We start from the raw sequence: 26,210 nt of genomic DNA on the forward strand, positions 1-26,210 counted from the left end.
TCATGATTTACAAATATCCGGTGGAGCTTTGGTAGTTCCACGCGGCGAGACTGTTGTTCTCTGTCTTCTTCGTTGTAAAGGTCTTAAAGGAGATGAAAGCTCTGCGATTTGTCTGAACAGAGTTTCTAGCAAGGCAGAAGTTTGGTGGAACAAGAATTGGAGGAGACTTGATTTTCGAGAGGATAATGTGAGCGATGGTGGAAGGATCAGGAAGTAAAAACCTGATTGGATGTTAGGGGTGGTAGGGGCCAAAACTGCCAATCCCACAAACATTTGTTGTAAAAATATAAACTCTATAAACACAACTATTCGTAAGGTTTTCTATAGTTTTTTGTGTTTTTTATGAAAAAATGTAAAAGTTTTGACTCTAAGGACCAAAAGTGTCCAAATAGTTAAAGAATTAAAGGGGTTGAAATTAGCAAGTTTTTAAAAAAAGGGACCAAAGTTGTCAATTCCTTAAATTTTTGTGGCCAAACTTTGAATATTAAAAGGTTCCTAAAAAATATAAAAATTTTGATTGAAATGACCAAAAGTGTCAAAATGGCTAAAAAAATCAGTGGCAAAATTGATAAAAAAAAAAAACAAACAAATTTACTATTCATAAAGGAAAAAAGTTTATATATATATATATATATATATATATATATATATATATATATATATATATATTAATGAATGTTGTATCATCAAATTAGTCTGGTCAAATTTATTTTTCACTTTGGTGTTTGTAGCTTGATTAGACAACTAGACTTTTTTATTTATTTAAGACAAGGATATTCTCAGAAGGATTATTTATAGAATAGAAACTGTAGATTCTTTTCATGAATTTCCAATTATACTTTAGAAATCATAACTTATTACCATTTATTTAACAAAACAAGCTGAACGTTCCAATTACAAATTTGGTAAATGTTAGTACGATCATTTATATTTGTTCGTTTATCATCTTAATGAACATAAATGAATGAACGCAAACAATATAATTTGTTAAATGAACGAACACAAACAAATAATTTTTATCATTTATTCATTCTTTTTTTTGTTCGTTTGTTCATTAAACTTAAATGAATGAACATTTACAAGTATTGTTTGTGTTCGTTCAGTTCGTTTATATCTTTAAAGATCATGTTAAATGCTTCTAAAGCCCAGAATTTTGTTTTTGGGCATATATGTATGTCTTAAATCCCATTATAATATATATGAAAGACCAACATTATAAATGTTGTTCACATTGTCAGATGAGTGAACAGTGTCAATTCCATTGAACACCCGCCACGATATAGCTTCCACAACCTTCTATCCTTCTATTACCTCCCGTGACACCTATTCTTCTCCTAGATCGTTTAGTAATTGATAAATCTAATGGACCAATTCACCTTATGCGAAAATATTGAAGTAAATCGAGGCCACATCTATCTTCATCCCTGCAAAAGTGTAGTAGACAACACCTCTTGCACATTCCACGACAACGACCTCTAATTCATCACTCGTTCTGTCCTGCCGCTGTTCCAATGAAACCCCTCCATCACCGCTCTCTAATAGCGTCCCCCTTGGTAAGTTTCTCTTTTGATTACATGAAATTAGTTTGAACGTGAAATTGTCTCCAAAATCTATATTAACTTGCAACTACCTCTAAAAGGGTTTGGATTTCTGATTATCAGAAATTTTTTTGTTTTGTTTTGTTTTGTTTTGTTTTTCTTTTCTAATTTCAACTTTGGTTTTATGATTATCTAAAATCCATTTGAACTTGGAATTGGCTCTGAAATTGTATGATCTTGAACTTTACCACAAACCGAGTATGACTCAGTAAAGGTTATCTTCACTTATGAATTTTGACATGTTTACCCTTCATATATGCATTTGACAAATTTACCCTTTCCTAGCTAAGTAAGTTGATTTCAGTTTGCAGGCTTATGACTATTTAGGGAAAGGAAGTTTAGTATTTGAACAAGACCAAAATTGGAATATTAAATTAAGTAGTCTCAAGAGTGCTACACAAGTCATTATTTTTTGTTATTTTTTTATTATATATTTATAATAATTTGTTATGTTTAAAGATATACTAAAACAAAATGAACAGGGTTGTTTATGATGAGCTTGGAAAATATAGAGATTTTGACAACCAACTTTTTTTGCCATGAGTGTTTTGAGGAAATAGAACCAAGTATACGAAATTGTTCTCACAATATTTAGGAGTCAAATTTACAACCTTATGAAATTGTTCGCATTAGAGAAATTGAAGGACCTTGATACATTGGAAATGTACTAGTTTTAGTCCCAACTAACTTAAATAAAAACCATCATATGATAGGCAATGTACCCAATTGAATAGTAGTTTAGTGTAGGTAAGTAAGGTATCGAACACATGGAACGATAAAAATAATTAAAAATGCTACTAACATTAAGTAAATTTAACAAGGATTAATGTCACACCCTGAAAACCGAAGGCATAAACATTTCCGAGGTTGACTCCACGTTGAGTATCAAATCCAATGCACATAGTAAGTAAAGTAAAACAACCGTTACATTACATATTGAAAAGTTTTACAATTGTTTCAAAAACAAAGTTATACAGTTGTGATACATAGTATATATATGTATATATATATATATATATATATATATATATATATATATATATATATATAAACAAAATGAAACAAGTCTTCTGCGCACTCCATCTTTGGACAAAAGGATCTTCGGGTACCTATTCTAACGTTGATCTGAGAACACAAGCGGTTTGAAAATCAGCATAACGCTGGTGAGTTCATAAGCGGTTTTGTTTTGTGAAAATGTTCAGGTTTCCTTTTTGTTTCTGAAAATGTTACACATACCAAGAAAATCGCATATTTTCTTAAAAAGAGTTGGTTATTGTTTCTCAACATGTAAAGTAAAGTTGTACATTGAAAACACGTATATTCTTTGGAAATGTATGGTTAGGTTATCTGCTTTGTTATACAGTTCTGGTAATGTACAATTGTATTCCTGTAACACCGAAAATTTCAAACAATTTTTCATTTAAAAATAAACGTTTAATTCTTAGAAACACTTGTTTAAAATCTCATTCATAATCGAATTACAAAACATAACTCTATTTTCACTTGAATAGAAAACCAGGATCCTTAAACATGGCTCTTTCTCTGCTATGTACAATCAAGCCGGTGCCGTCCCGTGATACTGAAAGAAACCTGCAACACAACATAAAACAAAACATTGTAAGCACGAAGCTTAGTGAGTTCCCCAAAATACCACACACATAACACATATTAGCCGCTCGAGACTATAACGCTATGGGTCCGTGCACCCAAACTCTATGAACCCTCAGGTTCTAACTCTGTGAACCTTCCGGTTCTAACTCTAGGAACCCTTCGGTTCCAACTCTGTAAACATGCACAACATAAATCACATAGAAATAATGCAGTACAACACATAACATACATAGCATACAAATACTCTGTCACATAACTCTGGTTACCTACTCAAGGTAAAGTATAGTGAGGAGACTCACCTGGCAAGCAGAAAGCAGATATCCCCACACTTAAATCTCGAACTCGCCACCGCCTAACACGTAAGGCAAATACTCTCATGAATATAACTCTCGAGACTAGAATCAAGCCTCTCATGGCACCCTCTTCAGGGTAAAAGACTATTTTACCCCTCTCTTGGCCCAAAGGCCACACCGCTGACCAAACCCTAAAAGTCAACGGTCAACCCTTGGTCAAAATCAAAGTCCTCAGTCAAAGTCAACCCCTGACTGACCCTACTCGCCGAGTTAACCCTATGACTCGCCGAGTTCCCATAATCAAAACTTCACTCAATCCGCGACCTAACTCGCCGAGTCACCCCGAGACTCGTTGAGTCCAATAACTCTAAGTCCACTCGCACACAACTCACCGAGTCATCCCTTGACTCGCCGATTCTCAACTCGAACAGAAGATATTGGGACTTTTCGACAAGACTCGCCGAGTCCAACAACGGACTTGCCGAGTCTAAGGCTATCTTCAACCTACTCGCCGAGTTGTTCATACAACTCGCCGAGTTCCAGACCATCTTCATCCAACTCGCCGAGTTGTTCTTCCAACTCGTCGAGTTCGAGCCCATCATCAAGCAACTCGTCGAGTACACCTATGTGACTCGCCGAGTACCACCGTTCTGAATCCATTCAGAAGCATTCCAGGCCATGCAATTGCTCCAAAACATAGATCTAGCCTCCTACCACTCATCCATCACGTAAAGTGGCAAACTTTACGTGAATCCAAAGAGATCTAGGCCCTTTGCACATTGGGCTAGGGTTTGGGGACATGATGGCTCCACAAAACACTCCAACACAGGGACTTTCATGCTCTTTGATCCTTCTCCATTCCAGATCTGATGTAGCAACCTCAGATCTAACCTCTAGACTTCCAATTACATACATAGACAAGTTCCCATAATTCCCAAAATGAAGAAACAACATAACAACAGTCCAAGAACGAGATATTACCTCCAAGAGATGCCCCAACTGCAATGTAATTCGAACCCAAGCAAAGCCCCTTGCTCCAAGCCTTCAATCTTCCAAAATTCCTTCAAAAATTACTTCTCCAAGCTCCAATCCACTCAACAATGGTGCTTCTCTGCGATTTAGGGTTTTCTGGGGCTTAAGGGGTGATAAGGAGGCTGGGAGGAAAACATAATGTTCTTTATATAGGGCTCAACCCTGAGAATTAGGGTTTTCTCAAATCAGCGCCTACTCGCCGAGTCCTCCTCACGGACTCGCCGAGTCGGCTACTTAGCACGCGACCCAGTCACGACTCTACTCGCCGAGTCCATCCATGGACTCGTCGAGTCACTCTTTCACAACTTACTCTTTTAGCCCTTCAACTCTACTCTTGATATTTCGGGATGTTACAATTCCCCAGTAAAGTCCCATACTTTCCTGAATGTTAGTTACCAAAATGTGAAAGATGTATACTGAAAAACATGGTTGCTCTTCTGAATTGTAAAGTTATCTGGTTGTTACACTTTTCTGGTTATGTACAATGTTTCCCCAGGAAAGTCCCATACTTTCCTGAATGTTGGTTACCAATGTGAAAGATGTTTACGGAAAACCATGTTATCTTGTGAAATGTATTACGTTATTCATTATTACTATTAAGTAAATTTATGTTATCCTAATTGCGAGTTCCATAGCCATACAATAGACTAGATGTGGCAATAAGTAGTCCACATCACCTTATGACTTTCGTCACCCTTGAACCATTTCGGTTCGGCTGTAGCTAGCAGCCAGGTGTGGGGTAGTCAGCCCTGTATAGATCTATACACTCAAGTCACGCTCCCTATCAAAGAGATTCTGGTTACGGGTGCAGTCCTCCACTCATGTATCTCTGTGGAGTGCTCGCCGAGGACGTGTCTCCAATCATAAAGGACTAACAATTTACTAGTAATAATATGATAATCCTCCACTCGCGTATCTCTGTGGAGTGTTACCGAGGACAAAACAGTGTAGAAGTTTTATGTTCAAAGGTTCTAATGTCATGCTTTTAACTGATAAAATGTGGAAAACCATTAGTGAAATATATATAAAACATAACAGTTTAAAATCCATTTCACAAATATATGTTTACGTGATCTGCATGTTCAAACGGTTATCAAGTGTAACAATCAGTGTTAAAAGCATATAAAATGTGAAACACACACATGAAAACAAGTTTTGAGTACAAGTAATCTCTTGTACTTTGCTTGTGTTCCCCCCTGAACTCAGTGAAAAATAGTGAAAAAGGATAGGGGTATGAACTCACCAAACGAGGAAATACGACTGTTTCGAGTACTAATCGTTGGTTCGGGGCTTGATTACTCATGATGTTCCTATGTAAAGTGGAATAATATCCAAATATATCTAATTAGATTTAAAAATACTAATTAGATGAGATACTACACTCCAATGAGCGAAAACACTTCAAAACGAGTGTTTGGAGTGACCCGGGTGACATCTACGGATGTGTAATGATACGAGGGACTTGGGAATTGAGTTTACTCTTCAAGAGTAAAATCCTAATGGAGTTTGCGGCCATATATCCCATACATACATGAGTTCACGGTCGTGAACTCATGTTTGGGTGATTTTGAGTGCTAAATGGCTTGAATGGACATGGGGAATGCTAGAATGGATTCTTCTAATGCCTTGGATTGAATTGAATCAACATATACATCACTTATGGGAGTTCACGGCAGTAAACTTTGAGCTTACGGCCGTAAACTCGCCCAAACTCAAACCATATTTATTTTGTGATGCTTAGGACAATCACATGTGATTCTAACTAATTTTCCAAGCCTTGGCATGAATTTAGGGCATCAAATGACATATAATTAGGATTTTACGGCCCTGGAGCATGTGCTATGGCCGTAAACTCTCAAATGAAGGGTTTTGTTATGTTTAAGGTCCCAAACTATTTTTGGTTGGTTCTAGGATTTATTCCAAGGCTATTGGTGGTGTTGGATGGCTTTCTAACATGATTATATGAGTTTACTCCCCATGAATGAGGAGTTTACGGCCCAAGCACATTCCTTGGCCATAAACTCCTATTTGTCCCTCAAAATCCATGTTTAGGGTGTTCTATGTCCGGGTTTGCAAGCCTTAAGGTCATATCTAAGTCCAAGTGATGGTTTGAAAGGGTTATATTGCTCTAAAACCCATGTTTTTATGTGTTTACGGCCCAACCATGCTCCTTAGCCATAAACACATGTTCCAGGTCCAAAATGATAAATTAAACACAAATTTGAAGGCCTAAGAGGTTAAACAACAAGTTGGGGATGTTACCTCAAAGATTTGGAGCCTTAAGTCAATGTTTTGGACCTTGAATCTTTTATGAGGAGAGAGGTTAGCGAGAGAGAGAGAGAGAGAGAGTAGTGAGATGAAGCAAAAGCTTCAAATGAAGGCTTAGAACACTTTAAATAGTGATCGGGATTTGGACACGGCGGAATTCTACCCGATACCGGCTTTAGACGGGGCTTTTGGTTGCACCCGACCAAGTTGTCGTAACCCGATATGGTTGATTCTAGAAATGTTCCGATCACTAGAATGGGGTGTTAGAATGATTTCTAAATGAATTAGGACACCCATTAAGTCATTTTAGATTATTACAATATAATGAATTAATTAAATAGCTAAATCGGAAACGACGATTGGTTGATCGAAATGGATTACGAAAAGGGTTACAAGTAATGATACGAAATTTCGGGTTGTTACATTATACCCCGTTAGAGGGAATTTCGTTCCGAAATTCAAAATTAAGATACAATACAAGATACAAATCATGGATCTGGAAAGAGATGTGGATACTGTTGTTTCATCGAGTCTTCACGCTCCCAAGTGAACTCTGGTCCCCGCTTGGCATTCCAGCGGACCTGCACTAACGGGATGCGGCTTTTCTTTGTACATTTGACTTCTCGATCCATGATTTCGATCGGTTCCTCCACAAAGTTGAGGTTTTCATTGATCTCGATCTCGTCTAAAGGAATCACTAGGGTTTCATCGGATAGGCACTTCTTGAAATTTGAAACATGGAATACGGGATGGATGTTACGGAGCTCATGGGGTAAACGAAGTTTATAGGCTACCGGACCGATCCTGGCGAGGATCTTGAAGGGCCCAATGTACCTAGGGTTAAGTTTCCCACGCTTTCCAAAGCGTACTATGCCTTTCCAGGGCGAGACTTTCAACAGGACACGGTCTCCAACCTGGAATTCGAGAGGTTTCTGGCAGTTATCAGCGTAACTCTTTTGGCGATCTCGTGAAGCTTTCAATCATTCTCGGATTTGGATGATCTTCTCAGTGGTTTCGCGGATGATTTCAGGACCAGTGAGAGCACTATCGGGAACTCGACTCTTGGCTAGCTGTGTGTCCCCCAACTCGGCCTAGCACAGAGGGGATCTACACTTACGACCATATAGGGCTTCAAACGGGGCAGCCCTGATGCTGGTGTGGTAACTATTGTTGTACGAGAACTTGATCAAACGTAGATGTGTGTCCCACGACTTTCCAAAATCAATGACACATGCTCTAAGCATGTCCTCCAGGGTTTGGATTGTTCTCTTACTTTGTCCATCGGTCTAAGGATGATACGCCGTGCTCATGTCTAGTTTGGTTCCAAGAGCCTTCTGGAGAGAATGCCAGAATCTAGAGGTAAACCTGTTATCTCGATCAGAGATAATGGACGCAGGTACACCGTGCAGTCGGACTACCACTTGGATGTAGATTCGCGCGAGTCTTTCCATCTTGTATGATTCTTTGATCGGGACGAAGTGAGCGGACTTTGTCAAACGATCAACAATTACCCAAATGGTGTCATACCCACTCGGACACTTGGGTAGTTTGGTGATGAAATCCATGGTAATCATCTCCCATTTCTATTCGGGTATCTCGGGCTGTTGGAGCAGACCCGAGGGTTTCTGGTGCTCAACTTTAACCTTGGCGCAAGTCAGACACTTGCCCACGAACATAGTTATCTTAGCTTTCATGTTTGGCCACCAGTATTGTTTCTTGAGATCCAAGTACATCTTGTCAGAGCCCGGGTGAACAGAGTATTTGGTCTTGTGCGCTTCCTCCATGACAATCTCCCTGAATCCTCCGGACTTTGGAATCCAGATTCGATCAATGAAGCAGTAGACTCCGTCACCTCTGATCTCAAGTTTCTTTTCCATTCCTCTCAAGGCTTCGATTGACGCATTCTTGGGTTTGAGGGCTTCTAACTGGGCTTCTTGGATTTGCATGGATAAGTTGGAATGGATGGTCATCGTCAGGGTCTTCACCTTTCGGCTTGAACTCTCCTTTTGGCTAAGGGCGTCTGCTACCACATTGGCCTTGTCGGGATGGTAATAGATTTCACACTCGTAATCACTGAGTAGTTCTACCCATCACCGTTGCCTCATGTTCAAGTCTTTCTGATCAAAGATGTGTTGCAGGCTCTTATGGTCAGTGAAGATCGTACACTTGGTTCCGTAGAGGTAATGTCTCCAAATCTTCAATGCAAAGAATACGGCTCCTAATTCCAAGTCATGCATGGTATAGTTGACCTTGTGTGCTTTCAACTGTCTAGAGGCATAAGCAATTACCTTTCCTCTTTGCATAAGCACACAGCCTAAGCCCTGATTAGACACATCGCAGTAGACAACGAAGTCCTCCGTCCCTTCGGGTAGGGACAGAACAGGCGCACTGCACAAGGATTTCTTCAACGTCTGGAATGCAGTTTATTGCTTATCACTCCAACAAAAGGGTACACCTTTCTGTGTTAGAGTGGTTAAGGGTTTGACGATTCTGGAAAAGTTCTGGATAAATCTCCGATAATAACCGGTGAGACCCAAGAATTTCCGGATTTCTGTGGGTGTCTTCGTTGTCGACCAATTCTCTATCGCTTTAATCTTGGAAGGATCTGCATGAATATCCTCCTCACTTACCACGTGACCGAGGAAAGTTACCTTCCAAATCCATAATTCACACTTGGAAAATTTTGCGTACAACTTCTCGGATCTAAGGGTTTCCAACACTAGCCTCAAGTGTTGTTTGTGGTCTTCAATGAATACAATGAAAAACTTATCCAGATAAGGACGACACACCCGGTTCATCAGGTCCATGAACACTGTCGGTGCGTTGGTTAGACCGAAGGGCATCACTACGAATTCGTAGTGTCCATACCGAGTCCTGAAAGTTGTTTTGGAAACATCACTCTCATGAACTCGTAGCTGATGGTACCCTGACCGAAGGTCTATTTTAGAGAAGTAACTGGCTCCCTGGAGTTGATCGAAGAGGTCATCTATTTGGGGAAGAGGATATCTGTTTTTGACGGTCAACTTGTTCAGCTCGCGATAGTCGATACACATCCGGAAGGATCCATCTTTCTTCTTGAAAAACAATACCGGAGCTCCCCAGAGTGAGGAACTCGGTCTAATGAATCCTTTACTGAGCAACTCATTGAGTTGACTGGATAACTCCTGCATTTCTGCTGGAGCTAAGCGATACGGAGACTTTGCCACAGGGGTAGCTCCATGAATTAGGTCAATACGGAACTCGACCTGACGCTCGGGAGGAATTCCTTGAAGCTCTTCAGGAATCACATCAGGAAAGTTATAGACTTCGGGGATGCTCGCGAGGTCTTTAACTTCCTGTTTCTCGTTGATTACATGGGCTAAGAATGCAATGCACTCCTTTCGCAGGAGCTTTTGAGCTTTGATGCAGGAAATGATACGAAGATTGGAACTGAGTTTCTCGCCATAAATTACGAGAGTTTGATCCGAAGGAAGGTTGAAACGGATAGCTTTTTCGAAACAAAGGATATCATCATGATTGGGACTCAACCAATCCATGCCAATGATGACATCAAAGATCTTTATGGAAATCGGCATGAGATCGATAGGAAATGAATGGTCATTCAGGGTAAGGGTACAACCTACGAATATCTCGTTAGCGCTTTCTTTCTCACCGTTGGCCGTCTCGATGGTAAACGTTTCAGTTAAAGGTTGGGGATTATGTTTTAGGTTATGTTTAAACGAATGACTAACAGAGCTTCTTTCAGCACCCGAATCGAAAAGAATACTAGCATATGAGTTGTCGAGAAGGAACGTACCCAAGACTACAGTGGGATCGGCGACTGCTTCCTCCCGTCCTATGGCTAGAACTCTCCCGGTATTATCAGCTGTTGACTTCTTGGGGCATTTCCTTTTAAAGTGCCCAACCTCTCCACAGTTATAGCAGGCTTGACCAACGCCTGCTCCAGATGATTGATCGGCCGATTGGGCCGGAGCTTTACAGAATCGGACCGTATGTCCCTTCTTACCACAATTTGTGCAGGATAGTTCTCGACAGGGGCCGGGGTTATGGTGATATTTGCACTTGTCACACACAAGAAGATTACTAGCATATCTGCTAGTAGGAGTTGGAGCTGTGGATCCCACAACAAAAGCAGCAGCAACGGGGGTAGTAGCAGCATGGACTGCTACAGTTTGCTATCTCTTGGAGGATCCTTGGGAAGATTGACTCTTCTTCTTCTTCTTCCAAAACTTTCTCTTCTCACCACTCCTTTTTGTCGACTCAGAAGCGGTGGTGGTTTCCTCGACGTCATCACTGTGATCAATTAGGGTTTGGGCTAAACTCTTGGCACTATCATAGGTATCCGGACGTACAGCTAATACGTTTCCCTTTGTTGGCTGGGTCAGCCCCCAGATGAACTTTTCTATCTTTTTACTTTCAGGAGTGACCAATACCGAGCAGAGAAGTGCGAGGTCATCGAATCGAGAAGTGTATTTGCAATATCGGAACCCTTCATCTTCAGGTTCCAGAGCTCGTGCTCTAGTTTCCGCATTTCACCACGGGGACAGTATTCAGCTATCAGGAGTTCTTTCATGGCTTCCCAGCCCATGGCGTTGGCTACGGGTAGGGTCAGAGATTTGACTCGGCCATTCCACCAAGTCAAGGCTTTATCAATGAAGGTACAGGCTGCGAACTTGACCTTATCAGATTCCGCACAGGCACATATTTCAAAGATGAATTCAATTTTCTCGAACCATCGGGAAAAGGAAATGACACCTCCAGTGCCATCGAAGGATGTTGGTTTTGCATTCATGAAGTCCTTATAGGAACTCTCCTTTCGGTGTCCCTGATTGCTTTCTTGATCCTGACTTTGAGTACCACCTCCCAAACCACCGGAACCACCGGTGTTTAATTGAGACATAGCAGCTGCCACCGCGGCGGTAACAACTGCCTGAAATACCACGGGGTCAAATTCAATAGGAGGTGGTGGCGGAGGGTTCTTGGTCTTTGAGCTGGGTCTCTTTCTGGGAGGCATCTTGATCTAATAAGATCAAGAAAGAGAGAGGATGATAAGTCCTCTTAATCGAATCGAGAGATATGACAGATATATATATTCCGAATAAGCGATAAGGTAGGAAAAAGTTATCAAAGCAGGTAAACTATCACTAACGGAATGATCGAGGATCTATACGTGAATGAGGATTTCTACAAAGGATTGGCTCGAGAAATACTCCCATAGTGTTTCATGATTCACTACGACACTGGCTTGATGTTTATGGTATTAGGGTAAGTTTTAGGCATGCCGCATACCACAGTCACTCCCAAGAACATGTTGGCCATGTCTCGAATGAATATAGTTGGCCAGGCTATATTGATCCTAGAGACGACTACATAACTGCCCAGGTTTAACCACAGTATACAACACTCATTTACTTATGTTTTGTTCTACTTGTATTTACGAATCTCAACGGTTCGGTATACTTATATACTTTTGAAAATACTTATAGTTTGAAATACTTTTAATTCAAAGCACTTAGGCCCTTTAGTGTTTATAGTTTTATACCATGTAAGGTTTGGTATACTTTATTCACTATAAACAAGGGCTCTGATACCAATCTGTCACACCCCGAAAACCGAAGGCGGAAACATTTCCTGGGTTGACTCCATGTTGAGTATCAAATCCAATGCACATAGTAAGTAAAGTAAAACAACCATTACATTACATATTGAAAAGTTTTACAATTGTTTCAAAAGCAAAGTTGTACAGTTGTGATACATAGTATATATATATATATATATATATATATATATATATATATATATATATATATATAAACAAAATGAAACAAGTCTTCTGCGCACTCCATCTTTGGACAAAAGGATCTTCGGGTACCTGTTCTAACGTTGACCAGAGAACACAAGCGGTTTGAAAATCAGCATAATGCTCGTGAGTTCATAAGCGGTTTTGTTTTGTGAAAATGTTCTGGTTTCCTTTTTGTTTCTGAAAATGTTACACATACCAAGAAAATCCCATATTTTCTTAAAAAGGGATGGTTATTGTTTCTCAACATGTAAAGTAAAGTTGTACACTGAAAACACGTATATTCTATGGAAATGTATGGTTAGGTTATCTGCTTTGTTATACTGTTCTGGTAATGTACAATTGTATTCCCCAGGAAAGTCTCATACTTTCCTGAATGTTAGTTACCAAAATTTGAAAGATGTATACTGAAAAACATGGTTAATCTTCTGAATTGTAAAGTTATCCGGTTGTTACACTTTTCTGGTTATGTACAATGTTTCCCCATGAAAGTCCCATACTTTCCTGAATGTTGGTTACCAATGTGAAAGATGTTTACGGAAATACTGGTTATCTTGTGAAATGTATTACGTTATTCATTATTAATATTAAGTAAATTTATGTTATCCTAATTGCGAGTTCCATAACCATACAATAGACTAGATGTGGCAATAAGTAGTCCACATCACCTTATGACTTTCGTCACCCTTAAACCATTTCGGTTCGGCTGTAGCTAGCAGCCAGGTGTGGGGTAGTCAGCCCCGTATAGATCTATACACTCAAGTCACGCTCCCTATCCAAGAGATTCTGGTTATGGGTGCAGTCCTCCACTCGCGTATCTCTGTGGAGTGTTCGCCGAGGACGTGTCTCCAATCATACAGGACTAACAATTTAATAGTAATAATATGATAATCCTCCACTCGCGTATCTCTGTGGAGTATTACCGAGGACAAAACAGTGTACAAGTTTTATGTTCAAAGGTTCTAATGCCATGCTTTTAACTGATAATATGTGGAAAACCATTTGTAAAATATATATAAAACATAACAGTTTAAAATCCATTTCACAAATATATGTTTACGTGATTTGCATGTTCAAACGGTTATCAGTTGTAACAATCAATGTTAAAAGCATATAAACTGTGAAACACACACATGAAAACAAGTTTTGAGTACAAGTAATCCCTTGTACTTTGCTTGTTTCCCCCCCCCCCCCTAAAAACAGTGAAAAACAGTGAAAAAGGATAGGGGTATGAACTCACCAGACGAGGAAATGCGACTGTTTCGAGTACTAATCGTTGGTTCGGGGCTTGATTACTCACGATGTTCCAAATATATCTAATTAGATTTAAAAATACTAATTAGATGAGATACTACACTCCAATGAGCGAAAACACTTCAAAACGAGTGTTTGGAGTTACCCGGGTGACATCTACGGACGTGTAATGATACGAGGGACTTAGGAATTGAGTTTACTCTTCAAGAGTAAAGTCCTAATGGAGTTTGCAGCCATATATCCCATACATACATGAGTTCACGGCCGTGAACTCATGTTTGGGTGATTTTGAGTGCTAAGTGGCTTGAATGGACATGGGGAATGCTAGAATGGATTCTTCTAATGCCTTGGATTGAATTGAATCAACATTTACATCACTTATGGGAGTTCACGGCTATAAACTTGGAGTTTACGGCTGTAAACTCCCCCTAGATCAAACCATATTTATTTTGTGATGCTTAGGACAATCACATGTGATTCTAACTAATTTTCCAAGCCTTGGCATGAATTTAGGGCATCAAATGACATATAATTAGGAGTTTACGGCCCTGGAGCATGTGCTATGGCCGTAAACCCACAAATGAAGGGTTTTGTTATGTTTAAGGTCCCCAAACTATTTTTGGTTGGTTCTAGGATTTATTCCAAGGCTATTGGTGGTGTTGGATGGCTTTCTAACATGATTAAATGAGTTTACTCCCCGTGAATGAGGAGTTTACGGCCCAAGCACATTCCTTGGCCATCAACTCTTATATGTCCCTCAAAATCCATGTTTAGGGTGTTCTAAGTCCGGGTTTGCAAGCCTTAAGGTCATATCTAAGTCCAAGTGATGGCTTGGAAGGTTGCTCAAAAACCCAAGTTTTTATGTGTTTACAGGCCAAGCCTGCTCCTTGGCCGTAAACACATGTTCCAGGTCCAAAATGATAAATTAAACACGAATTTGAAGGCCTAAGAGGTTAAACAACAAGTTGGGGATGTTACCTCAAAGATTTGGAGCCTTAATTCAATGTTTTGGACCTTGAATCTTTGATGAGGAGAGAGGTTAGAGAGAGAGAGTAGTGAGATGAAGCAAAAGCTTCAAATGAAGGCTTAGAACACTTTAAATAGTGTTTGGGATTTGGAGACGGCGGAATTCTACCCGATACTGGCTTTAGACGGGGCTTTTGGTCGCACCCGACCAAGTTGTCGTAACCCGATATGGTTGATTCTAGAAATGTTCCGATCACTAGAATGAGGTGTTAGAATGATTTCTAAATGCATTAGGACACCCATTAATTCATTTTAGATAATTACAATATAATGACTTAATTAAATAGCTAAATCGGAAACGAATTTGGAAACGACGATTGGTTGATCGAAATGGATTACGAAAAGGGTTACAAGTAATGATACGAAATTTCGGGTTGTTACAGTTAAAGTGGGTGATTTCTCTACTTTTGCAAGATTCAAAACGTAGACAATCAATTAAGCGCTTAACAAAGAAATAATTAGCAACTAATTAAAGGACAAAAAGACGACTTGATTCAGGAATATTAAAGAGACTTCTGTTTAGATTTGATTTACTTATTCCTGTGGTTGATTTCGTGGAAAGTGAAATGGATTAATGTATCATCAATTACCGATTTCTAGTGTGATTAGGTTTATGTTCACTATTACTGATCCTTTAGCAAACAACACAATTCAAGCATTGATCAGTTGATTAAACTAAAAGTTTCCTAGTGTTAAGTTCGAATCATGCAAGAATTGAAATAGTAGTTAATTAAATTGGTTGTATCAATTAAGTTATATATGGCTGGTCATCATATATAGCTCACACATTAATTTACTTATTTTCTAGTTAACCTCAAGTTATGTTCACAACACTAGACTTAAAATCTTGATGGTCACAAAATCATAAGAGGCAAGCAATCAAGAAAATGTTCATGCAATCTCATTAAACTTATTAATCAATAGAAAATAATTGTAATAACACATAAGCCTCTTTTAACAAGGTTACCATGATAAATAATCAATTAAACATAATACAAAACCATGAAATCAACTCATAATCATAAGATCATCTACACTAAATGAAAGTAGGGTGTTTAGCCCATGACTTCAGCAAAAAAAATCATAGAAACGAAATTCAATATTGCAAACATGATGTAAACAAAAGAATTAAGTAAAGTAGATGTGATTTTGCCTTAGATCTCTTAAAAAAAGCTTCTAGTCGAATTCTATAATCTACGGCTCCTTGGGATGTTTCTGGCCTCCAAAAGTCACTAAAAACCTCCAACCTTCATTAGGTTTTCGAACACAAATGTTGCTTAAATAGAGTTCGAAAATGGTGGAACACGGCTTCTTCAAGGACCCAACACGCCGCGTTCTTCATGAAAAACACGTATACGACAAGGCACTATTCCTTCGGGACTTTCCATATCAACATGCTATGTTTAGAGATTACTCGTCGTGATCTTCTTTGATTTCTTCTATTTGTTTAAAATCCAAGATCCAAGCTTCCAATTGCCAATTCTGATTCCTTTTCCTTCCGAGCATGTCTTTATTGTCTCAAAAGAAATTTTTAACTAATTAAGTACCTTTTTTCAATATTTGAAACAAATGCAACATAAAATATTAAGATAATTCATGAATTATATGATTAAATACACCAATAATAGACCTTCACCTGGCATTTTCAATGCTAAATTAGACGTATCTTATTACCCACAATAACTTATTAAGTTTAAAAAAATCTATTTTTTCATTGTTTTGATGTCTTTTTGGTTTCATGTTGTTATGGATGAAGCAAGATCTCAGCAGATTCCATCCATGACGGAATTTCATTGGCTACGGCATAAATTTATATCAAATGCCAATACTTGTATCTACATATTAAAAGGTTATTTATAAGTTATCACTTATCAGTCTTTAGTATTTGAAAGGTTATTTATACGTTATCACTTATCAATCTTTAGTATTAAATAATTTCCTAGTTTAGCCCTTCCAGCTCAAAATTAGAGAAATTACTTCATGAGCGAATGAAAGATGCTTTTCCAATTGACAAATGCCTAGTGGTTTTTGACAAGATTTTTATTGCATATCATGAACCTTGGTGATCTATTCACTGAGTCTTGGTATTCACCAAAATGTTTATTATGTAATATTGTTTTTTGAAATGGGTTTTTACATTTCTTTTTTAGTCCATTACAAGCAACGTACTACTGAACCCAACAGTTGGTTATTATTGTTAAGAGTAAACTTATCAAGATTCATCATTTGAGTGGTGTCGACAAAGCCATAAGTTCTTTCCAATTGGCATAACATTACTCAAAGATGTGTGATAGATTCCATTTTGTGCATCTTTTTGGATAGTTTTTATTAGCATTTTCATCATATTTTAAGCTTTTTTCAAATGCATTAGTTTAACTAATGTTAAACTCATGTTTATTGTAAGAATTTCCGTATTGATCATGTTCTTACATCGTTTTCAGATATTTCGAGTGGAGCGAGGATTTGGAAGCAACTTTGGATGCATCTTTGGAGCACAATGGAGCTAAAACACCCGAGGAAGTTGGAAGTTGGGTTAGTCATGCTGAAACTGAAAAGTTCGCGTCTGAACTGCGGCAGAAAAGGAAAAATGCGATCATACTTTCCCACATATGCGATCACATTGGATTATCAAAGTTTTGTTGGGTCGAAAAAATCTAAGGTAGAAAAAAAAAAAGAAAATGCGATCACATTTTCTCACAGATGTGATCACATTTTTCCACGAAGGTTCCATAAAGTTCAGAAATAGCAACGTACTTCATTAAACGAAGTTACTGTGCATTTTTTTTTCCAAAAATGTGATCATAAATGCGATCGCATTTTCCAAAAAATGTGATCATATTTTGTTCTGTCTTGCTCCAGAAGTTGCTGGCTCGTAAATAAAGGTTCCCTTTGTTATTAGTTTTAACCCTTGATGATTCCAGACGGCAAAAAACCCTTCTGAAGGCGATTTCTACTACTTTTCATCACTTTCTGAAAATCTGAAGGTTGTGGATCATCTTCTACATTTAGTTTAGGAATATTAATCAGTTAGTATATATTTTTATTAGTTTTAATCATATTCTAGCCATGTCTGGTTAAGCCCTAGTTTTCAGTTCTGCAATAGACTAGTACTTTTCATGTGATCAGTTATCAGATTTGGTTTTCACTGTGTGCTTCTATCTAGTTGTTTCAATTTTGAGCTTAACGAATGTTTGCTTTTTAATTTTCTTAGTCTGATCACCTAGCTAGGGTTTAATCATTCCAGTTAATTAGTTGTTGAAATTCGTGATCATTTTGACAATCTGGTAACAAGTAATAAGTAATAAATCGGTTCTATATTTGGATTTTACTTTCTTATAAATTGAAATTTCATTCCTTTACGCTTCCAATCTTGTGAGAAGTATTGGGTATTTTACACAGATCTTATTGCAACTTTTCTGAATTTCACTAGGTTAAAGAGATTATATTATAACTTGTTAGTTTTTCTCAGTACCAACATAGATAGAATGTATTTTGAATAACCAGATCCAAGCTGATTGCATGACTCGGAAAATCATAGTAGAACTAAATTCATTTTTTTATTGATTTCATTTAGTTACTTTCACTGCAATTTTTAGTTTTTGTTTTATATTGAAAAACCCTATTTTTAATATATTCTATTAAATAACTAGTATATTCCTTACGTAGAGAGGCATTGGCCATTAAGATGTGTCCCTGACGATTTGACACTGCTTCCGTGTGCTACTCGTTAGTACTGCAACAAAGTACTGATATTTTATTTGTTGAAATCGTGTGTGGCAATGGTTTAACAAATTGGCACCGTTGTCGGGGACACGGTATCGTTAATAGTTGGTATGCCAAGATCTTTACGTACAGGTACACCAATAGATTTTAATCCAGAAATTGAGAAGACTATAAGAAAAGTGAAGAAAGAAGCAGGAAGAAAAAAGCAAGCAGCTGGTTTGTTTGGTTCATCATCTTCCTTACCTCTAGTAATCACCACACCACAAGGCAGTCCCTTATGGAACAAACCATACCGCAGTTTTTCATCATTCCAAAATTTACCACCATCCTCACTTTCCTAAAGCTTATTTAAAAAATATTCGCCAACACCCTCTGAAATTTCAAAAACACCAAAATCATTCATGAGTGGCACAGGAGACAAAGCAAAAAAAAAACTCTCAAAGAATGGGACATACAAGAGGCTAATCGGCAACCTCTCTGCATTACATTTCTAGAAGAACATAACTTCGAGCTAAAATTGGAGCTGATACATCTTCTTCCTATGTTAAGAGGCTTATAAAATGTGGACCCACATGAATTCTACAAGGAATTTCATGTGGTTTGATCGGGAATGAAGCTATATACCATTACTGAAGAGTAGATAAAGCTAATGGAATTCCCCTTCACACTTGAAGACTCAGCGAAAGAGTAGCTATATGATTTACCATCAGGCTCCAAATTTACTTGGAACGAGCCTGCAAAGTTTATTCTAGAAAAATACTTCCCAGAAGCAAAAGTCTCAAATTTGCACAAATATATCCTTGCAATTAAACAAGTAAAAAGTGAAGCTCTCCACACCTGCTGGGAACCTTTTATGAAGCTACCAGTTCGATGCCCACACCATAGGATTAGTGATTATTAGCTATATGAGTGCTTCTGTGAAGGCCTGATACCAATGGAGAAAAGACTAATTAATGCTTCGAGTGTCGATCCTTAGGTGACATGATACCAACTGAAATCTGTGAGCTGATAGAAAAACTTGCCATTAAGTCGAAGCATTCCTAGAACGAAGAAGAGTAGTAAGTTGATCAGCCACAATGAGTCAAAGAAGTTAGTTCACATCATTTAGAAGCACAATTTTATGAACAAACGAAAGTCGTTCTACTGCTGACCGAAGAAACAGGAGTCATGTCAGCGACTAAAGCGTGCATAATCTGCTTGAAAAATGGACACCCAACTGATATATGTCCATTAATGCAAGAAGACATTGTTGCGTTAGAAGCTGTTAGAGGATATGAGCAGAGAAATTTTTATCAACAAAATATTCAAGGTTGGAGCGGAAATTATTAACAAAGACATCAATTTCAGCATCTGCCGAGATTTTAGCAGCAGTCAAATTTTCAGCATCTACAAAATTTTCTGAATCCGCATCAACAGAGTTTTCAGAATCCGAATTCCAGTTAGTAATCTAGCAGTACCAACACGGCCTAGGAAGATATAGTAAAAATCCTTAACACCAACACTCATGCATTTCATTACGAAACCAAAGCAAGTATAATAAATATGGAGCAGCTAATATCTCAACTTGCAATTTCTATGGGTCGACTACAATCTCAGGGGAAGTTACCAAGCCACACTGAAAAAAATCCAAAGCACAATGTGACTGCATGTTCCTGGAGAACTCGAAAATGTTTTGAAGGACCAAGCATATATGAACTAGAATAGGAAGCTGAAAAAGAATCTAAACATTTTATAGAGGAAAAAGAAGCTGGAAATGTGGAAGAAAAAAGAAGCTCCTAAGCAACCCAAGCCAATTCTGAAGGAGTATAAGTTGGTGCCCCCATTCCCATCATGATTATGAAGGACAAAGCACAAGCGAGAAGACAAGGACATCTTTGAAATATATCGTAAGATGGAGTTAAATACTCTGTTACTTTATGTGTCTCTAAGATAAAATTGAAAATTAACGAAACCATGAAAGCTTGCGAGAATATTTCTGCCTTTTGCAGAAAGGTTTATCCAGAAAGTGAAAAGATTTGAGAATTTTATCGAGTCCATGTAAACTAGAAAACCATGCTTTGTCAAAAGCCATACTTGATTTAGATGCATCAGTTAATGTCCTCCCACTTTCAAGTTTTGAAAAATTAAAATTGGGATCTTTATAGAAAACTGGGACACTCATTCAGTTGGCAGATCACTCGACAATGCACCCAAAAAGGTGTATTGGAGGATGTTCTAGTCCAAGTGAATGAGCTAATTTTTCCCACTGCTTTTTACATTCTGGACATGGGTAATCTGGACATATTAGACAAAAACTCAATTATTTTGTGAAGAGCTTTTTTGCTAAAACCAAAATTGATGTTTTGCTATTATACTTTCTATGGAATGTGATGGGGATGTTGTCAATTTTAAACTTAATGATGTTGATTTTATTTCTGAGGACTACTGTGAGTTTTCTAATGCTTCTGTGGAAGAAATATTTGTAGTAGAAACTTATCTGACCCGTCAAAAGAGTTGGAAAATGGCAAGTTTAGGGAAGAAAATGAGAAAATGGTTGTTGATAAGAAGTTAACAGAAGCAGATAAGCTTGGGGAAAAGGCGGAAAAGATGATTTCTACTGAGGAAAAATTATTGAAAAAACTGAAACGAAAAAAGTTTTTGGAAAAAGAAAAGGAGATGGTGAATGCTGAGAAAAAATTAGAAACAAGAAAATCTAAAGATAAGACTCAAAAATCTAAAAAAACGAAAAAGACTCAAAAATCTAAAAAACGAGTCTGCTAATAAAAATCTGAAGTCTTTCCAGTTTGTTGTACAACCAATAGATCCACCGATTATGCCACATCTAAAAGGATCTGGAGCAAGGAAGAAAAGAATTGGGTTACAAAGAAGTCCTAACCACATGAGTTGACAATCAGGTTAGGTAAAGTCGAGCAAACGACTTTGAAAAAGGGTGGCTTTCCCGGAGGCAACGCACATAGTTCTAGTTTATTTTTCTTGCTTTCAATAAAGAGATGGCCGCAGTTCCAAGCATGCTTGTGGAAATTCAGATTTTTCGCCAACATCGTCGTCAAAAATAGAAATTTATGCAAATTTTTAGGTACAATCTTTCATAGCTATAATTTTTTGCTTTTATATGTCTTATTGAGTTGTTCATTCATCTGTAAGCATTGAGGACAATGCATCATTTTAAGCTTCGAGAGGTGGTTAGTTAACATTTTTGTTAAAATTTTATATTTTTCAGTTTATTGGTTAAAATTTTTGAAGTTTTCAATTTTATTTTCTGCATTGCATTCACATAAAAAAGCTAAATAAATCCAAAATATATTTTAAGTTTATGTTTTTATTTCTCTGTAATTATAAAAAAACTCATAGATTTTATTCCTAGTTATTTTAGTGTTTACTTTCTGCACAAAAATAACAAAAAAAATCTAAAAAAAATAAAATTTAAATGATATGATGACATTCTTGAATTCGATAGCTCTGTCTAAATGGAAAATGAAAGATCGAAGTGACCAGATTCATAGTGGTAAGTTCAGTAATATTTCTCATAAATAAGGGTTGCAAAACACCGTGATCTGAGATGCTCGATGTAAAAAAAAGTAAAGAATGGCGTATCGAAACACTGCATTCGCGGTAATAACAGTTTCAAAATTATTTGCTTTGGAATGTTTAAAAAGAACCTTGATCAACAAATCTAGACCGACAGAACATGGACCTATTTTATTTACACGCATTACACTCGCAGTAACAAAGAACCTTATATCAGAAGGGTACAACATATATATCCGGTACCGAAGTAAAAGTTCAAGCACTTAATATAGACATCTCAACAAATTCAAAAAGTTGATTGAAGAACTCAAACTGAAGACAAAGTTACAAAAACTCAACTTCAATCAAATTAGAAGCCCTCTTAAAGATAAAATCGACAAAAGAAGACCCGTGTGATATGATATTTTTCATTCTTCGAAAAAGTGGAAGCATAGAGCTCTGACCCCTATGGGAGAATTGACTGCTTCGACGACAGCTGATTTGGCCGTGTCGGGTTCTTAAGGATGTATCGAGCCTGGTTTTTAATTATCTAGTTTTGAGGACATGAAATTCTAAAATATGTTATTTTCGCTTGAAAGGCTAATTAAGGTATAAATTTTAAATAAACGAGTTGTTCCAAAACCGATCAAAGTGAATATATTATTTAAACATTAGAGTAATATCATTAGTTGTCAATGCGGAAAACTCTGGGGGATGTTGTGCCATCGCGTTGGGCCCTTGTCCTTAGTACTGGTTGTACCTGAAACATAAACTGAAAGCCGTAAGCACATTGCTTAGTGAGTTTGCCAATGTACCACATACCAAATCATACAAGTGCCATAAGCTACCCCTATGGTCTTTCCTTGCAATGCCGATGGCCAAATCCAGGTCTGACATACAAGTGTCATAGGCTACCACCAATATCTTTCCTTGCAATTCTAAGGGCCAAATACCTATCTTACATACAAGTGCCATGGGTTACCCCTATGGTATTTCATACAACTAATAGGGACTAGATCTTGGGCAAGGGCTAGATCCAATCTGCCCTCGCAACCATTAGTAATCCTCAAAGTATCTGGAGCAGGTACACATGCTGCTCCACCACACGACATCGGACAATCGACGTTCATGTTGCCCACCTGGTTGTAGTGGAAACATAATAGACTCATCAACCAGGGACAATCTCTGTTGACCTAACCAACCGTACCACACTTATTTTAATCTGAACCCCTAAGTCGACAAACTCAATCGTGATGTTTCCTGCACGTGCTGCGTTGACCTCGGCTGTCCTAGCCTCTCACTCTCTGATCAAAAGTATTGGGTCTCTTCGCAGGACCCCCAACTGTCAGCACCTACTTTGGTTTCCTCTTCCCGAGGTGCTCCAAATCAATCTTCCAATCTCGGGCTCTAGCTATCATGTCCTCCAAAATACGACAAGCTGAAAAGCTGACAAACTCCCTTATACCATCTCGCAACTTAACATGATACTTTGACTTCTTCATCTCAATGTCTGTGGCATACTACAAAACACAAAGAGTCCTTTCCCTAAACTTGGCAGTGATTTTTTCCACAGTCTCAGTTGTCTAGGAAAGATCCTGAAACTCCCTCGCCAATTGATGCACCTCAATAGTTGGTGCAAACTATGCCTAAAACCGTGTCACAAACTTCTTCTGAGTCATCGTCTCAACGGAATCGCCTCCCAAAGTGAAGTCCACCTCTTCCTACCAATCTTAGGCTCTGTCTTTCAGAAGACAAGAAACAATCTGACCTTCGACCTCTCATGGTAGAAGCTGGACCAAAAAACATTCACCATGTCCGCTAATCACCTCCTACTAGCAATGGGGTCCTTCTCCCTAAAGATCTCGGGAAATCTACAATCACGAAACTTGTAGAAGGAAAGAGTGTGAGTTCCCACAATATCCAAATTCTTCGAGAGTAACGTGCCTAGGTGCTCATAAAAAATCTCTGTAATGCCAACACCTGACCCAGAACCAGAATGTGAACTTCCTCCACGAGTGCTCATCACCATACTGAAAAGAAACCATACAATAATCAGAATATACTTAAAGAATCCTCTTCCCACAGGATTCCTAGATTCTCCGTGACTCCCGTTGATTCGAGTATGGATCATGTGCTTTTAGTAGTATGTGCCCAATTCTACCTTCCACACCTACCCATACTTTCATCAAGAGTTATTCTGAATCCTCCAAGTCACCTTCTCAAATCGGAACTCCAGATACCTGCTAAACAGGGCAACGTAACTCGTTAAAGTACTTCCTAGGCTCTCTTAGGTTCCCGACCTAACCATTCCATCAGCCTATGAAAAACTCCCAATAATATCTACTAACCACTTCATGAATACAATCACATAAAATGAAGCTTAGTTAATCTTTCGAGTAAGAGACTCAACCCTATAACGGTTGGACTCAGACAAGAGCTGTGAAATAGAGTCAAATCCATTACTCTGAGATTATTTAACCTTTGTAACACGTGGCTTAACATATTCACTTAATAGTTAACTCACATCACTAACAGTTCCACAAAGCACAAAGCAAGCAACATTCATGTAGTAGCACTCCAAGCCATAAAACAACCAAAGGGAACCCCGCGCTCACTTGCTACTACCATGTTAGGAGCTTCTAATCTCACTTCCATTTGCCTTATGCATGCAACTTATACACAATCCATGATTAAATAGACTGTCAAATAGAAGATTCTACCCTAGGACCATAACCAGAAAAAGGGTCAAGAACTAAGGCTAAATTAGTCATTCTAGGTCTATATGATCCTAACCGAACACGAGATTTAAAGCATACACCTAACAGTTACTGTTTCTAATACGTATTCCTAATCATAGCATCCAATGCTTCCTAGGTTATAAGGTATCACATATCAATCCGTTATATCATGCAATTATTGAAGGGATCTCTAGCCTTATCTTGACGTGTGAACATTTTCATATCGTATATCATATCAACATGTATGGGTATTCTAGTAATCACTTACTTGAGCTCGGATGATTGCACGTATCACACCCCCTTTTTCTTTATAAAAATATTTTCAGAAATTTATTTTATTTACAAAAATATTTTTAGAAACTTATTTTCTTACAAAAGATTACCAGTTCCTCAGTTTGAGTTTAGACATACCCAAAAGTGTGTCCGAATCCCTCAAACCAAAGCTCTGATACCCACTTGTAATGTCCCGAAAATCCAAGGTAAAGTTTTCATTTTTAAAACAATAAGTCATACAAGGCTACCCCATGGCCTTTCATACAATTGATAGGGGCCAACTCCTGTTCTTTCATACAAGTATCACAGAGACAACTAGCATTCTACATAACAAATTAATGAGCCAACATTGGTGCCATCGACCCATTGATACAGTGAGGAAACTCATCTCACATCATGAAGAAATAGATGCACCGATCACTGCTCTAAAAGCTATCTCTACATGTCACATATACAATTATCATGAACCCAAAACTCAAACTATAAATCAAATTACCCAAAATTCCCTTAGTTCAAACTTGGTCAAAGTCAACGGTCATGGTCCAAAAGTCAATATTCCTTCCCAGCGACGTACGCCCTACATACCAAGAGAGTATGCCCAACGTATTCTGAGGCTGACCAAAAGCGAGGTGCAGACCACGTATGCGCAACGGACAAACATGTACACCCAGCATACACAACCCACTCCCATAACACCATTAAGAGCTTATTCCATTACACCCTTATGTCCAAAACTCATATCCAAGCCCAAAATAATGTCCTAAGTCATCATGTTTCCAACTTTATGACTTTGCATGGCAATAAAGTGCTTAATGTCAAAAACCTTAAGTTCTTAACCCAATAAGAAATCATAACTCTTCTGCAGAAGGGATAGAAGTGCCAAGATCACATTTTTATGGTTCATAATGTTTCCATAATAGATAAACTTTCCAACTTTATCCATTAGAATGGTCCCACAAAACAAGATCTAGTCATCAAGTCTCAAAGGGACCCAAAATTGCAACTTTTTCAACTTAATCCATTAAGTACAAGTCTCCAACCTTTAGATATGAAACCAAATGATGTCTAGATGGATAAAGTTTCCAAA

This window comes from Lactuca serriola, chromosome 3 (assembly GCF_051521515.1).
Source record: "Lactuca serriola cultivar US96UC23 chromosome 3, Lser_US96UC23_V15, whole genome shotgun sequence".
Classification (NCBI taxonomy): domain Eukaryota; kingdom Viridiplantae; phylum Streptophyta; class Magnoliopsida; order Asterales; family Asteraceae; genus Lactuca; species Lactuca serriola.